We start from the raw sequence: 18,609 nt of genomic DNA on the forward strand, positions 1-18,609 counted from the left end.
TCTGGAGGATTCATCCCCAAACCTCCCACCCCAAAGATCCCGTTCTGGTTTTGGAGGTTTATGCGGTATAGGGGACCAGAGGAGACATGCAGTTTCGGATGGCACACAGACTTGGAGAGTTTGTAAATTTCGTGACTTTATCTTCCCACCCATACTACAACCCACACAACTGTGGCATTCTGGGACCTGTAGGCGCTATTCAAACTCGCCACAGTAAGACTCATTATAGGGGTGGAGTCACCAATCACGTAACCGGATGCAGTGAGATATTTAAATCTGCAAGTTGAACTGCACTGTTTGTGAACAACACCTCTAGCACTGAAGAAGGCGGATATAACTGCCGAAATGCATTTGCCTACCTGTGAGCCCCGAGATTAAATGCCTCCTTGAATCCCCGCAAGTGGTCTCTGTTTCTTCTTTTGGAAGAGCTTTTTGGACATTGTTTGCGTGATGGCCAGCATCGCGCCGAGAGACCCCCGCATTTCAAAGTTGGGTGCGGTGCTGCTGGCTTCTGTTTCGGCGGATTGCTTTTGTTCCAGGGTACTGGATTTTGGCCGCTCTCCACCCCCAATCCAGGGAGAAGCCGGGTGGTGTTGTCGCCATTGGCTGCACGTTGGGTCTGGAGGATTCATCCCCAAACCTCCCACCCCAAAGATCCCGTTCTGGTTTTGGAGGTTTATGCGGTATAGGGGACCAGAGGAGACATGCAGTTTCGGAGGGCACACAGACTTGGAGAGTTTGTAAATTTCGTGACTTTATTTCCCCACCAATACTACAACCCACACAACTGTGGCATTCTGGGACCTGTAGGCGCTATTCAAACTCGCCACAGTAAGACTCATTATAGGGGCGGAGTCACCAATCACGTAACCGGATGCAGTGAGATATTTAAATCTGCAAGTTGAATTGCACTGTTTGTGAACAACACCTCTGGCACTGAAGAAGGCGGAGATAACTGCCGAAATGCATTTGCCTACCTGTGAGCCTCGAGATTAAATGCCTCCTTGAATCCCCGCAAGTGGTCTCTGTTTCTTCTTTTGGAGGAGCTTTTTGGATATATATATATATATATATATGTTCCACAAGTTGTTGCTTCTGGTGGGCCGAGAGCTCACCTTCCGTATTCCACAACAATATGTATATATATGTATATATTCACTGAAAAAAACATAGGTTATAGACCATATATAGTTAGGAATTAGCATTTACAAAACCTTGAAAATTCACTGAAAAAACCATAGGTTATACACCATATATAGTTAGGAATTAGCATTTAAAAAACCTTATTTTACTCACACAAAACCAATGAAATTCCATATATAGTTAGTTGTACTAACTATATATCGCGCACCCGCAATCCACTGCTGATCATGTCACATATTATATCATTCATGACATGGTCAGTGACATCACTGATGACATCACTGATGACATCTCAAATGACATCACTGATGACATCACTGATGACATCTCAAATAACATCACTGATGACATCACTGATGACAACATCCAGTGACTGTATTTTTCTGTAAAGTTAAAATATGTCTTACATATTTAAGAATGAGTGGATGTATAAGTGTCTGGATGAAGGATTTAGTAGGTGCATGACTGACTGTATGAGTGAGTGGTTAAATGTGTCTCACTGAGTGCATGGGTTAGTGACTAAACTGTCTTAATTTGTGCATCATTATGTCTGTTCTTCTGTAAACTGCTGCATGTGTTGATCAGTAGCTATATGAGTAACTATATGGGTTATTGATTGGTTGCCCAAGCATTTGTATGGGAGACTGAGTGTGTGTGTGGGTGGCTGGGAGGTGTATGACTCTGTGCATAGATGTATGGGTTCAAAAGTGCATGTGGAAACAGCTGTATGGGCGGTTGACTGTGTGCATGAGTGTATTGGTGAGTGAATGGATATCTCAGTGCTACATGTCAAAGTAAGTACATATGTAAAATACAGTACATGTGAGAGTTGACATATATAAATAACTGTGCATAAGAGCCAGTGAATGTGTGAGTGGCTGTATGGATCATTGTGCACTTGTATCCAGGATTGTATAAGTGAGTAAATATGTTTTAGTATATGTTTGAATAAGTAAGGTGTGTATAACTGTATAGTTGTGAAAATGGAGGTGTGATTGATTCTTTGCATGACTGACTAGGTGTGTAAGTAACTCCATGGATGAGTGACAGTCTGTGAGTGTCTGTTTACACTGAGTGTATCTAAGGTTATATTAGAGTCTGAAGAGGTTCATCGTATTATCACATGAATGATGTCATCAGTGATGTGATCAGTAATGTCAAATGAGATGTCATCAGTGATGTCATCAGTGATGTAATTTGAGATGTCATCAGTGATGTCATCAGTGATGTCATTTGAGATGTCATCAGTGATGTCATCAGTGATGTCACTGACCATGTCATGAATGATGTAATATGTGACATGATCAGCAGTGGATTGCGGGTGCGCGATATATAGTTAGTACAACTAACTATATATGGAATTTCATTGGTTTTGTGTGAGTAAAATAAGGTTTTTTAAATGCTAATTCCTAACTATATATGGTGTATAACCTATGGTTTTTTCAGTGAATTTTCAAGGTTTTGTAAATGCTAATTCCTAACTATATATGGTCTATAACCTATGTTTTTTTCAGTGAATTTCATTGGTTTTTTAAAAGCTAATATCTATAGCTGTAAAATGTATTCTTCTTTAAATCCAAAAATATATTTTATATGTTTATTAATAATTTTTTTTAAATATTTTTTTTGTTTCGCTCCCGGTCCGCGAACCGGGAAGCTTTCCGTTAGCTCAAATTGATGCCGCGACCCGGTCCGCGAACCGGTAAGAAATCAACATAGTGACGGTATCGCGTTGCCGCGTAATGCGTCTTATGACGTACTGCGTTAGCGCACCCGGAAGTGCCCCGGGGCGCGGACCGAGGCGCGAAACGCAGCTCCCCGGAAGCGATGCGCGTCGCGAAAGCGCGACGTATCGCGTTGCCGCGTAATGCGTCTTGTGACGCACCGCGTTAGCGCACCCGGAAGTGTCCCGGGGCGCGGACCGAGGCGCGAAGCTCAGCGACCCGGAAGCTAACCGGGGCACGTTCCGCAGCGCGTAACATGAGCGTGAGAGGTCATGTGACTTGTTAATAAAACTTTTCATTGGTTCATTTCACTTTTGGTTTCATAATGATGTAAGGCTAGGTCAGGTGACCTAAAAATAACACTTTTCATTGGTTGAGAAGTATTGTTTTTCCCAAATGATGAAAACCCCTCCTTCTTTCCTCACTCTGACTTTCATCATTGTGAGAGGAAGACCTTTATTACTATATCACAAATTGCTTCAGTAGTTGCTTCAGCTGGTGCACCCCCACCACCACCTCCACCTCCTCATGGGAAGAGAGGACCACCTCCCCAGGTGATGACCAACACTGAGGAGGAAGAGGAAGAAATGGATGAAGAGGAGGGAGAAGAACCACAGTTCTTAGAAGAGGTGCCCCGGGTTTCCCATAAGAAAGCCAGTTTCATCTGGCAGTTTTATTCGATACCTCCTGGCCAAAAAAAAGTGAATGCGAGGTATGTCACCTGCCTCATCTGTAAAGAAAAATTATCCAGAGGGACGGATAAGAAATATAGTTATGGCAACCATACTATGCACAGGCACATGACAAGGAAGCATCCACTCAATTATAGCCGGGCGGAAATACGGGATTTGCAGGAAAATACAAGATCAACACCTGTGGCCAGATCAAGAATATCCATTTCATTGACACCAGCAGAGGCACGGGAAACTGTGCCAAACATACAAGAACATTTTGGCCACATGATCCACACTTGTATGCACTGTCGTGCGTTGTTAGCATGTGGCAATATGAGCATAAATGCTATAAACCTGGCGTATGAACACCATAATTGCCCTAACCGCCCCCAGTAATTTTTTTTTTGCTCCTGTTGAGCCCTTTTCAATGCCTGTTTTTTGTTGTTTCCCCCCCCCCCAAAAAAAACCCCAAAAAATATAAAATCGTTCAAAAAATACAAAAAAAACAAAAAATGTTCAAAAAAAAATATATATATATATAAAACAACAAAAATATTCAAAAAAAAGTTCTTTTCAGAACTACCTTCCCTTTCAAAAAAAATTGCTAGAATGTTTAGCACTCTGGCAAGCTCTATTTCTTTTGGTTCGCTTCCCGGTTAGCTTCCCGGTACGCGGACCGGGAGCTAACCAAAAAAAATAAAAAAATAAAAAAAGAGTAAGTATAAGGAAAGTAAACAGAGAGTGATGTTAAAAGAAAGACAGCTATAGGGAGTAAAGAAGAGATACTGTTTAATAGATCTATTTACCGAAGAAAAGACGGAAGAGGGTATAATTGTGAAAAACAAAATAGATAACGAAGTGAAAGAAAAAAAAAGAGAGTATAACATTAACAAAGAAGAGTTTCTTGGAGAATGTGAGTGAATGTTCAAAATAAGATTAAAACATGAGGAATAACAGAGAGAAAAAATAGAAAACAGAAAACAAAAAATAACAGAAAAAGATTAATTGAAACAGCAAAGAAATGTAAGTAACATAGAGCCATATCATCAACATAGGCAATAAAAGTTTTGCAGCTTTTATTGGCAGAAATGTGTCGCTAAAGCTGCTTTTGCGGCAGAAAACTGCCGCTAAAACCACTTTTGCACCAGTTTTCTGCCAATAAAAAGAGCAATAATTTTATTGGCTGTGTTTATAATATGCCCCTTAGTGTGCTTCAACTACACAGAGAAAGCATTATGAACAAATAGTGATAGAGTGATCAGTCAAAGACACTAAGAGTAATAGAGACGGAGTGAGTGAACAAGAGTGAGGAACTATGAGAAGAGAGGGACTGAGAAAAAGAGTGGAAGGAGTTGAGTAAGTAGGTAATAGAGAAAGGAATGAGGGAAGTAGCAAAGGCAGGAAACTGAGGGTTAAAGAAATGAAGCTGTGGAACTAATAGAAGTTAAATGTGATAGAAATGTAACGAAAAGAGTACAAAACATTTACCTTATAATTGTCGTTAAATTACTCACTTTTTGTTTTTATACTTTCAATCTGTGAAAGAGAGAACAAACATTTGAAAAATATTAAAACATGTATTTAAAAATTACAAAAGACAAGGGAAAAGATTGAAGGACAAACAGTTTTTCAACAACTTTGACACTTACAGAAGCTTCTGCTTCTCCAGGCCCCCTACACAGTCCTAAAGATATACATTTTAAACTAACAGTATCTTGATGCAGATGAAGTGAGGCCTATCTTAAAACATGGTGCATCTTTTGCATTGCTGTTGTCTCAGAAAGGTGTCGCAAGACACTAAAATTTTAAATAATTGCTTCAGGATGCCAATAAGATGTCTCCTATCCAGAGGTTTGTTTGAGGTGAGGCCTACTCAGGGTTGCAGATGAAATTTCGAGTTGTTGAAGAGAATAGAGGACATAATATATGTGAAGGTCTACCAATGAAGTGAGTCATGTCCACTGCACTCTTGAACAAAGTCCAAACCTCCTATGTTTCCCTGGACAGACCTAAACTTGATCTGCACAATGTGATTCGTAATGATAGGAAACACAGGTGATGTAAATGAAATACGTGCAATTTATTTTGCTCATTTCACAATCACATCACTTGTGTTTCCTTTGCTTAGGTATCTCATTGTGCAGATGTAGTCTAGCATATGAAAGAATACGCAGAAGCGCAGCACTGCATGCAACAACTTTGACACTTACAGAAGCCTCACCTTCTCCATGCCTCCTACACAGTTCTACATATACATCATAAATGCAAACAGTACAGAATTAATTATACATGTTAAATGGTTTATTTTTGCTGTTCTCAGAATGTATCAAAATTCACTAAAAACAGTGACTTGAAGGTATTCATCATATAACAGCGGGGGAAAAAAAACACAATCAAAATGATTGTGTTTAAAAAACCCATACAACATAACAAATCAGAATTCAGAACTCCTTAAAGTTAACTTACTTTCCATGACGTCAAAGGATGTCCTATGAACAGCTTACACTCTGTTGTGCTGTTATTACTTTCAGCCCGCCACTTTCTGAAAGAAAATCTCCATCGTTTTTAAAAACATGTTACATGCAATAAATGACTTCTTGCTCTCTACCACAAGTTTCCACAAGGCCAAATCTTGTCAGAGCCATTTATAACTCTTGGATTTCTTGTAAGCCAATCCCGTCATTTGGCATTTCTGCAACTTTCAGAATTAAAATGTTGAAGATCATTTTCACAATCCAGGAATAGTAATATCTTCCCCTTCTTGCTCAGTCATGTTCTACATTTCCTATGACACTGATACTGCTTACTATGAAGCAGACTTACACTAACTCTATGACTACTACAATTATTTAATTCTCTACATCACTTTTAATCACAAAGCAATGTAAAACAGTAGACAGCATTGCAGACTTACATTCCCTCTACTCTATGTTTTGATTGGCTGCTTCAATTAGCTTATAAAAAGAAATAGTTTTTCTGAACTCATTCAAAGTGCACTTATTTCTCCATGACGTCCAGTCTTATGGTTAGAAGTTAGGTCTCTGAACTACACTTATCCTCAAGTCCAAATTGTGTAGGAGCCATTAGAACTTCTTGAAATTCCACAGAGCACATCCCGAGATTCTTTCCCTAAAATTTTGGTTTTAAAAACACCAGGTAAGAGTTTTTAAGGTCATACGGCAATTTTTTTTTGAAAATTAAAACAGAATCGTTGCAGAATGACCAGCCATTTCTAGACTTTAAATAAGCTGTGTAATGTCCTGATGTTATTGAAGGGCCGTCATGATATATAATTGCTGCAGTTACAAAAGTCCTTCCTGATATTGACAACTGCGAAGCTACAAAATTTTTAATTAAAGTTGTCAATTTTGTTCCATCAGGCCTACATCGTTGGAACATTAAAATGACATACTGGCCATATGTTCGTATAAATAATGTGGACATCATTTCAGATTTACATTGGCTACACTCCATGTTGTGATCAGCTGCTTTTACTAGCTTATTAAAGGAGACTGATTTACTGTCTGGCAAAGTTAAATATATAAATCTTTCTGAGTCTACACTAGTAGTACTTGATACCATACAGTTCTCGCAGTCATGCTGCCATTGATAAGAAAGCCCAAACAGCTGATCTACATCTACACCTTCAGCATGCAATACATCAAGCATATACATTAAAAACTCCTGACAATCTTGCTGAATATTTTGAGAGAATTGTGTTTGGCCTGAACATCTGTCTAACAGATTTCGAATTTCAGACACACTTTCTATGTTTGTTCTATCAGTGCTACATTTCTCTAACACAGAATTTAACAAACTGCAAAATCTTTGATCAGAATTGACCACAATCTCTTCTTTTACATTTTCTAGAGAAAACAAAACATTAACCACTACATTAGCATAGCAGTTGACACCAGAACTGTTTTCAAATTGAAAACCAACAACATCTTCAACAGAATCCTTTTTGTTTCTGCTTGTAATTTTAGGTTCATCGACTTTTCGTCTTTTTGCTACAACCTCCCCAGTATTGGTCACATTTCTTCGTTTCCGGCCTACCACACGTTTCTCAAACAAAGGATACTGAGGCAAATGTGGCGCATACTCTCTTCTTAACCTATTGTATTCCTTAACACAATCTAGATCCGCACAAATGTTTGTGACATCACACTCAATCAAGTACAATCCCGATAAAGTTCTAACTCGTGACAATGCCACATATGCCATACCCTCCTTGAACACAGAACTGCCAATATTCACCAATGCACAGTCTACACTTAAACCTTGCGATTTATGGATTGTCACCGCATATGCCAAGCAAACAGGAAACTGCTTACGGCGAACATATAAGTCTGTTACAAGCAAAAATCTAGCAGAGCAACGACCAATTAGCTGTACTTCCTCAATGCCATCAAATTTAATTTTTAAAAATTCAATTCCATCTCTATTTCTGTATTTTACAAAATCAACAACATTACCCATTGATCCATTTACCAGACCTCTTTCAACATGTAAATTCCTTCTTAAAATTATACGGCAGTTCAAGCACACATTCAGAGTCTTTTCAAAACCTGCAGTTTTAAATATACTCTTCTCTAATGAATCCAATTTTGTTTTCAGATTCTCAGACAAAATAATTGTTGATCCCATATGCTCTACTCTGTCAATAGCTTCCAGTTTCACAATCTCTTGCTTTTCTAAATGCAACATTTTGTTGTTGAATTTGGCACATTCTGCAAGAGTTGGCATCAAACATATTCCAGATTTCTTATCAGTAATTTTCTGAAAAATATTCTCAGGCACAACATCTTGTTCTGGATATAAATTTGACAGTAATCGTGCATGTAAAGCTTCTTTCCCATGCTCGGTCACTTTTCCAATTCTAACATCTTGTAGAATAGTCTTGTAAACTTCATCCTTCGCCTGACGCATATTTTCATGCAGTTCAGCATAATTGAAGTTTAACCATATATTGACGTTGCCAATGCTGCCTAGGCACTTCCTGGTATCTTCATGCGTGAGCATTTTGAACACAGGTTGCCCTTTCACTGGTGTCAGCTGCAGAAGATCTCCGAAAACAATGATGTGTTTGCCACCAAATAACACATCATACTCTGTTTTGAGAACTTCTTGCATTCTCAAATGCACAAAGGCAAGCATGACATTGGAAACCATGCTTACTTCGTCAATGATAAGAAGTTTCATTTTCCTCAAGATTCTTGAAACTTCAAAACAAGCATCTCCAGATAGCTTGTGATATTGTAATTTGTTGTCATGCTCCACTGGCAGCATCAGTAAACGATGTAAAGTAATCCCTTTAATGTTATGTGCTGCCAGTCCAGTTGGAGCGGTGACAACACAAGACAGCGATGACTCTGTCCTTTCCTGCAAATAGCATGAAATTGCTTTAATGAGGAAACTTTTTCCAGTTCCCGCTTCTCCACTCACGTACAGTCGGACAGGCTTGAACGACGTACATGAGCACTCTTTCTTGTCATGACTTAATCCATGATCAATTTGCATGGTAACTTCGTCATATATTTTCCTCTGCTCAACGTTGAGTTGTCTTTCCAACTCTTCTAAGTTAACCGCATCCTCCTGAGCATGTGCCATAGCTCTTTCCACTTCATTCATGGCAGTGGCAGCTTCATTTTCGATAACAGGTCCTCCTAGTGGATCCTGACTCAATGAAGCAGAACTCTGACTGTCCTGAGAACTGTCTCTGGCAATCTCGGCTGCAATCGTTGCTTCCTGCTCAATTTCCGCATTCAACATTTCTACATATTTGGGAAAAGCAGGACATTCTATGGTCTCCTTGGCGGCATTGAAAGAGTCTTCGTAACAGAGGAAATCTCCAAGCAGTTCCTCTTCTGCACGCCAAGGCTTGAAAAGTTGCAAAAGTGCTAAATAGAAAAACTCCTTTTTTTCAGGAGATTCGCCACTCAATTTTCGATGGTTTACCAAGTGGCATTTTCTTTGCTTGACCAGACATCCCTCACTTCCTATTACAGCATACACTCCTTTCTCAGTATCTTCTTTGATGTTCCTCTTGAATATGTAATTTTGAAGAACCTCATACAGACAAACATTGTCGAGGTGACTGCTTCTATTTGGATAATATGTATCCAACATGTTGGTCTTCAAAATGTCGGTACTGTTTGGCTCCTTTTCCGCCAAATACTCAATTTCCCGCACAGGTTTCAGAACTCGATTACGCGTTGCAGCAAGACCAAGACTCGCCCAAATGATACTCCTGGACTTGGCATAGAGACTTGCTGAAGACAACCGGTCAGAGCATTCGTAAGCTCCAATTTCTCGATGCGACAACATCTTCAGACTGAAACTGTACAACTTCTTGCTGAGGCTCTTTTCATGGGAAATGTCCTCCCACATATCCTTCAATTCTGTCTTCTCTTTTTTGGTGATGTAAGACGTCACATACCGAGCCACAGCCATACAGTTATCAGCCACAAACTGTATATCCATGTTAGCATTCCACATGGACAAAATCACCGGGTTGTAGTCGTTGATGTACTTGGACTCTTCGTTCCTCTTCAAATTGTATGTGTTTTTAGGTGATTTCTTCATGACATTATGTCGCAGTGAAGACATCAAACTGTTTACTCTTCCTTTAGAAATCACCGGTCGTGGAAAGCCGAAACGACATTTGGTGTAGAACTTGTCCTTGTTTCGGAATTTACGACGGCAGTACTTTCCACATCGATGGCTTTGGAAACGCAGAACTTTTTCTCTTAGGCTTTTCTTCTCCTTTGCGTTTGGAACAGCACACGTAGAATACTGTTGGATGAAACTCATCACTGAGTCTTCTGGATCCGTTCCAAATTTAGGTGCATCCTTGATCCACAGCAACATATGTATATGAGGAGCACCTCTTGCTTGGTACTCCTTTCTCCAGAAGAAATCCAACACCTCTCCAAGAGGTGGATTCTTCTTATTCATGATGAAAGACATCATAGCTTCAAATCTATGATTGAAGTACCTACATACATTGACTGGATCCAAAGAGCACAGTTCTCCGGGTGTCTTGAATTCGATGTTATCTACGTTAGCATTTGCCTCTCGTAGAAATTCAAGTAAGTCTTCCCAGCCATACTCGGCACAGCTCAGAGTGAGGAACCATGTGGGAGTACCTAAGTTCCTCAGCATACATTTTAAATCACCATGACGACGGTACCAGTACTCATTAGTACCACGCTGACACGCCATGAGATTAATCAGGTGAGAATCCAAAATACTGTCTTGGACATTGACTTTATCCATAAAGTCACTTGCCGAGATGTTTTGCATGTGTATACCACTTTTCAAGATGTGGTTCACTGCATATGACAGTCCAGACAGATCGCTTTCAAACAGGAGATGAAACAAATAAGGAATGCATTGTCGAAACCTAGCATCTCCTGCATACAATCGCAAAGTCCGGTATTCAGAAGCAGGAATTTGATGAGGTCGCTCATCATATCTTCCTCCCTGACCTGTTGGAAAAAGATGTGGGAAACACCGAGCTTCCAAACTTTCCTCCCAAACACTAATGGGACTCCCTTTGGCTTGTTTCATTTGAAACAACTCAATAGCATTCCCCATGACTTCCTTGGAATGCAAAGGATGAACACTATAATGTTCATATATTTCTTCACTAGTAGAGGGTTCTACTTTCTCAATTTGACCAGCACACAAATCGCTATCCTCTTCCTCACTTACTTCCTCTTCTGCAACATATACATTCTTATAGTATTTATTATTTTTTTTCAAATACAATGTTGCCTTTTTAACTTTCCTAACATCTACTAAATCTTGCCATATTTTCTTATTCTTTGTCGGAACCCCATTAACTAAGATAACCAGAGGTTCCTCTTCCACTTTTTCTACTCCAATTGTGTTCATGTTTTTCTTCAAATCTAGAGGCAAATAAACAACTCTTCCCTTTAATCCTCTCTGTAAATCTGATGGAGGCAATTTCCCTGTCTTTGGCTCCATTCTTACAATAGCCTGAAAGGGATGGATACTTTGAATCAAAATAGATTCATAAGTATTTAAATCCTTCAATTCAGAAGGAATCTCAACCAATTCCAGATTATTATGAACTGCTCTAGCAGGCATCTGGTTTTGATTTAATTTGCAACAACAATAAGTACACACACGTTGATCCAATCCCAAATCAAAACAATTTTCTACCATCAAGTATGTTGCAAAATCCTTCCATTCACTATTATTTTCCCTTTCACTTTTTGCATATAAATCCACTAACTTAGTCTGATTCTTATAATAAGTGCGTCGACAACACACACAAGTGAAATTTGGCCTCTCACTTGATTTGACCTGAAATGTGACAATTTCCCTCTGGAAATTATCTGTACTGGAAACCTGTACACTATCTTCCACATTACCCTCTTCTTCTTGGTCAATTTCAACATTCTCCTCTTTACTTCCAAAGTAACAAAACTCAATTTCTTCACATATATTCTTCACATCTATTTCAGAACCATGCAAAAGAGCAGCGCATAATTGTTTAAGCATAATTGCTGGACTCTTAGCATAATACAACATTCTAACTAATTTCCTCACTTTATTATGATGCACTGCTAGCATTCTGAAATGATGAAAAACACTCTGGCATACTCTCCTGGAAAGACAAGCCAGTGAATGACCATGCAAACCTGTCACTTCTCTCACTCTGCAAGGATCTAATTCTTGCAACAACCTTATTTTCTGCTTCAAACTTTTCTTATTAAATGACCGTACAAAATCACAAAGCAAATTGATGGAATCCTGTCGCACACTACAAATACTACTACACTTCCAGGTGTACACAGGACCCTTAGCACGTCTTCCTAAAACCTCATTACCTAACACCTCTTCTGCCTCTGTTGTCACAAGTTTTTCTTTTTCAACTGGACAACCATCTTTCACTTCATAAGCACGACCACTGGTGTCAACTGCATGCACCAAATCATTATCCTGGAAATAACTCTCCTCATTAAAAAATGCCTCACAGCTTGAACTATGCATCCATTCTCCAGAAAAAACTTCACAAAAATTACTACGATTAACTATTCTCTTCCATCTACTATTTCTTTTGAAATCATAAATTGCCTTGTTTAGCTTCCTAATTCTATTGATTATCAAAATAAATAACTTGCGTTTAATTTCAAATGCCTGATCAATAACTTTCTCAACTTTTTTTTTTCTCTTATAAAAAACCACTTTCTGTTGACCTTTCTTAATATTTTTTAACAAATTGCCAATTATCCTGTTGCGGAACATTCGTTTACGAATGTCCCTAAACTGTTGTTTCCTTCTACTATCATGCACAGAGTTATCTCTTGCTCTAGCAGTAACATTTTTGATTGGCCTTTCCTTTCCATTTGAATTGGTTCTCTTTTTATGGACTGAAACATTTTCTGTAGTAATATTTTTTTTACTACACATATTTCTTATGAATGTTTTTGTACTCTTACCCGGTGCTTTCTTCGTGACTTGACAAATCTTTTTGTTAGAGGACTGCTGCTTCTTTTGATTCACCTGCTGTCTTTGACGTTTTGCAGCCTTTCTCTCTCTTTCTTTCGTTGGCATGGTGAAATGTTGAAATGATCTGCAGTTGAATCTGTGGTAAAATATATTAAAAAATGTTATTAACCACTATTACCAAACAGTAAATCAATAACAGTGATCAAAAACTTAACACACTACTTGACATTTTAAATAGAAGATTTTTTAGTCCTTGGCAAATTTACAATACAGAAATAGCAGAAAAGAAATGGAATTTATGTTCATGTTACCTGTGCTATTTTATATGTGAATCTGATCTAATTTTATGAGCATATTTTAATATTTTATTGAAGAGACTACACATAACCTGTTTTTGAAGGTGTCTTTATTTTTAAATTAAACGGTTTACACTTTTACTTTTTATTTATTATAAATTTTAAAAATAAATGTTTATAGTTCCATAGGCTCAAGCAGGTCAGCTTCCCACCCTATGTCATATAATTCGGACAAATCTGCATCCTCATCACGCTCTTCTTCATCCTCAGGATTTAAATCATCCAAGGGATCAACATCCACTGATGTTTCAATTACAAGTTCAATGATGAGGTCAAAATCAACTGATTGCAGATTGTCGCTCATGTTGATGTTGTCTTTATCTTTAAAGAAAGATAACAACAATGAGATGTTGCAGAGTAAGAGACAAATCTCAGAGATTATAATAGTAAAATTGTTTAACAAGAGTAACATTTTGCAGCTATTATTTAGCCATGTCCAGCGATGCTGAGCAGGTGAAGCCTATGTCTAATTTTTCAGTGAACAGGACTCATCTCTTCTTAACCTTGGATAAGCCTCACCAACTCTGTGTCCCCTGCACATACTTAAATGTAAAGGGGCAGATTTATGTTAAATGGCACATCCCCAGGCATGCACCAGTTAACGTGCACCGCTGCTCTGCCACCCATGGTGTGCCGTATTTACAATCAGATAGGAGAAAGCTGCGTCAAAACCCTGCGCCTGCTTTAAGCAGGCATAGGTCTTGACGCAACATTGTGGAGATGGGGCACCCCTGAGCCTTGCTTGAGCTGCATCGCACTTGCGATACAACTCCAGCAATCACTACCTTTACAGCACAGATACGTCACGCATCTGTGCCATTTTTGCCCTATGATGCCCCGCATTGTAAATGCAGCACACCATGGGTGGCGGAACAGCGGGGCAGGATGACTGGCACATCCCTGGTGATGCGCCAGTCATCATAAATCTATCCCTAAGCTTCTTATCTTTTTACAGATAAACCGCCATATGTACCATCAAACTATTTTGCATTTCCTAAATAGCGAATTTTAAGGAATAAATAGCAATTCTTTACCATTCCTAATTTGCAATGAGCAAATTGCTAATTGCAAATTACCCATTCATTTCCATGGGCTAGGAGGCTCATAGGAATGAAGGTACAATTTGCGATTAGCAATTAGCTCATCGCAAATTAGGAATTTTTCCAAGGGTGCAGGGGTGTCTCAAGAACACCCTGCTGCACCCCTGAAAAAGAAATTTGGGGGCATATGGCGCACATACATGCCCTAAGGGCATGTATTGGCGTCATATGGCACCTTTTGTTTTTTGGAAAAAAAGCTTTTTGAAAAGAATTCGCAAATTACCACAAACTAGAATTGGTGGTAGTTTCCAAATCCTTAATGTCATTTTTTACATATTTTTTGTTTGATACATTGCATTTAAGTAATCGCAAAATTTGCAAATCCTTCAGTGCAATCGCAAAATAAGGAATAGCAAATTTTGCTATTCCTTATTTTGCATCAAACTTGTTTGATACATACCATTTGTCTAATTAGCATTCGCAAAGGCCGAAATTCGCAGAATTTTGATCTTTGCGAATGCTAATTAGCTTGATACATATGGCCCCAAGTGAGGCCTGTCTTGCAACATGGTGCATCTTTTGCATCACTGCTGCATCGGTTTCATGTGGCACGTTTTTTTTACACCATGACACATCTGCCTAAATGCATCAATTTGTAATTTTGTCGCCTCATAGCAAATCTTTTGCACCGCCGCTGCATCATAAAAGTGACGCACAGTGGCGCAAAAGAGGCATACACCTATCATAAATCTGTCCCTAGCATTTTAAATGATTAATCCAGGATGACGATAAGGTGTGGCCTATCCAGAGGTTTGTTTAAGGTGAGGCCTACTCAGGATTGCAGATTAAAGTTACGCTTGATGAAGAATACAGAGGAGATAATACATGTAAAGGCCTACCAATGAAGTAAGTTATATCCACTTTATTTCGCCAGTCATCATAAATGTATCCCTAAGCTTCTTATTTTGTTACAGATGAACCACCATATGTACCATCAAACTATTTTGCATTTCCTAAATAGCGAATTTTAAGGAATAAATAGCAATTCTTTACCATTCCTAATTTGCAATGAGCAAATTGCTAATTGCAAATTACCCATTCATTTCCATGAGCTAGGAGGCTCATAGGAATGAAGGTGCAATTTGCGATTAGCAATTAGCTCATCGCAAATTAGGAATTTTTCCAAGGGTGCAGGGGTATCTCAAGAACACCCTGCTGCACCCCTGAAAAAGAAATTTGGGGGCATATGGCGCACATACATGCCCTAAGGACATGTATTGGCATCATATGGCACCTTTTGTTTTTTGGAAAAAATGCTTTTTGAAAAGAATTCGCAAATTACCACAAACTAGAAGTTGGTGGTAGTTTCCAAATCCTTAATGTTATTTTTTACATATTTTTTGTTTGATACATTGCATTTAAGGAATCGCAAAATTTGCAAATCCTTCAGTGCAATCGCAAAATAAAGAATAGCAAATTTTGAATTAAGGACATTTTAAGTCATTTCCACATGTGCAGTGTTTTCAAATTATGATTTGAAAATCGTTTTTGGGGAAAAGGAATGGTTTGCAAATTTATGACAAGGACATAATGGTGTATGCTTCTCTATAAGGCATTTCACTGTCTCTGATGTCATTTTTCCCATATTACATTATAAGACCTTTCCCCATGGAGCACATTCCTTGTAAATATGCTCCCACCTGTGCATGGTGAATTTAGATTTTGACTGTTTGAGTCACATAGCCATGTTAAAAGTGACCCAAAAAAATTGCAAACGCTTTAAAAAACACATTCATGTGTCTTAAGGACATTTTAAGTCATTTCCCCGTGGACAGTGTTTTGTAAGTGGCGCAAAAGAGGCATACACCTATCATAAATCTGTCCCTAGCATTTTAAATGATTAATTCATGATGACGATAAGGTGTGGCCTATCCAGAGGTTTGTTTAAGGTGAGGCCTACTCAGGATTGCAGATTAAAGTTACGCTTGATGAAGAATACAGAGGAGATAATACATGTAAAGGCCTACCAATGAAGTAAGTGATGTGCACTTTATTGCGCCAGTCATCATAAATGTATCCCTAAGCTTCTTATCTTGTTACAGATGAACCACCATATGTACCATCAAACTATTTTACATTTCCTAAATAGCGAATTTTAAGGAATAAATAGCAATTCTTTACCATTCCTAATTTGCAATGAGCAAATTGCTAATTGCAAATTACCCATTCATTTCCATGGGCTAGGAGGCCCATAGAAATGAAGGTGCAATTTGCGATTAGCAATTAGCTCATCGCAAATTAGGAATTTTTCCAAGGGTGCAGGGGTGTCTCAAGAACACCCAGCTGCACCCCTGAAAAAGAAAATTGGGGGCATATGGCATACATACATGCCCTAAGGACATGTATTGGCGTCATATGGCACCTTTTGTTTTTTTGGAAAAAAATGCTTTTTGAAAAGAATTCGCAAATTACCACAAACTAGAAGTTGGTGGTAGTTTCCAAATCCTTAATGTCATTTTTTACATATTTTTTGTTTGATACATTGCTTTTAAGGAATCGCAAAATTTGCAAATCCTTCAGTGCAATCGCAAAATAAGGAATAGCAAATTTTGAATTAAGGACATTTTAAGTCATTTCCACATGTGCAGTGTTTTCAAATTATGATTTGAAAATCGTTTTTTGGGAAAAGGAATGGTTTGCAAATTTATGACAAGGACATAATGGTGTATGCTTCTCTATAAGGCATTTCACTGTCTCTGATGTCATTTTTCCCATATTACATTATAAGACCTTTCCCCATGGAGCACATTCCTTGTAAATATGCTCCCACCTGTGCATGGTGAATTTAGATTTTGACTGTTTGAGTCACATAGCCATGTTAAAAGTGACCCAAAAAAATTGCAAACGCTTTAAAAAAAACACATTCATGTGTCTTAAGGACATTTTAAGTCATTTCCACGTGGACAGTGTTTTGTAAGTGGCGCAAAAGAGGCATACACCTATCATAAATGTGTCCCTAGCATTTTAAATGATTAATTCAGGATGACGATAAGGTGTGGCCTATCCAAAGGTTTGTTTAAGGTGAGGCCTACTCAGGATTGCAGATTAAAGTTACGCTTGATGAAGAATACAGAGGACATAATACATGTAAAGCTCTACCAATGAAGTAAGTAATGTCCACTTCATTGTGCCAGTCATCATAAATGTATCCCTAAGCTTCTTATCTTGTTAGACATCAACCGCCATATGTACCAACAAACTATTTTGCATTTCCTAAATAGCGAATTTTAAGGAATAAATAGCGATTCTTTACCATTCCAAATTTGCAATGAGCAAATTGCTAATTGCAAATTACCCATTCATTTCCATGGGCCAGGATGCCCATATGAATGAAGGTGCAATTTGCGATTAGCAATTAGCTCATCGCAAATTAGGAATTTTTCCAAAGGTGCAGGGTTGTCTCAAGAACACCCTGCTGCACCCCTGAAAAAGAAATTTGGGGGCATATGGCACACATACATGCCCTAAGGGCATGTGTTGGCGTCATATGGGACCTTTTGTTTTTTTTTAAAAAAAGCTTTTTGAAAAGAATTCACAAATTACCACCAATTTACCACAATAGTTTCCAAATCCTTAATGTCATTTTTTACATATTTTTTGTTTGATACATTGCATTTAAGTAGTCACAAAATTTGCAAATCCTTCAGTGCAATTGCAAAATAAGGAATAGCAAATTTTGCTACTCCTTATTTTGCATCAAACTTGTTTGATACATACCATTTGTCTAATTAACATTCGCAAAGGCCAAAATTCGTAGAATTTTGATCTTTGCGAATGCTAATTAGCTTGATACATATGGCCCCAAGTGAGGCCTGTCTTACGACATGGTGCATCTTTTGCATCACTGCTGCATCGGTTTCATGTGGTACGTTTTTTTTACACCATGACATATCTGCCTAAATGCATCAATTTGTAATGTTGTCGCCTCATGGCAAATCTTTTGCACCACCGCTGCATCATAAAAGTGACGCACAGTGGCACAAAAGAGGCATAAACCTATCATAAATCTGTCCCTAGCATTTTAAATGATTAATCCAGGATGACGATAAAGTGTGGCCTATCCAGAGGTTTGTTTAAGGTGAGGCCTACTCAGGATTGCAGATTAAAGTTACGCTTGATGAAGAATACA

This window comes from Lissotriton helveticus, chromosome 8, assembly GCF_964261635.1.
Source record: "Lissotriton helveticus chromosome 8, aLisHel1.1, whole genome shotgun sequence".
Lineage (NCBI taxonomy): Eukaryota > Metazoa > Chordata > Amphibia > Caudata > Salamandridae > Lissotriton > Lissotriton helveticus.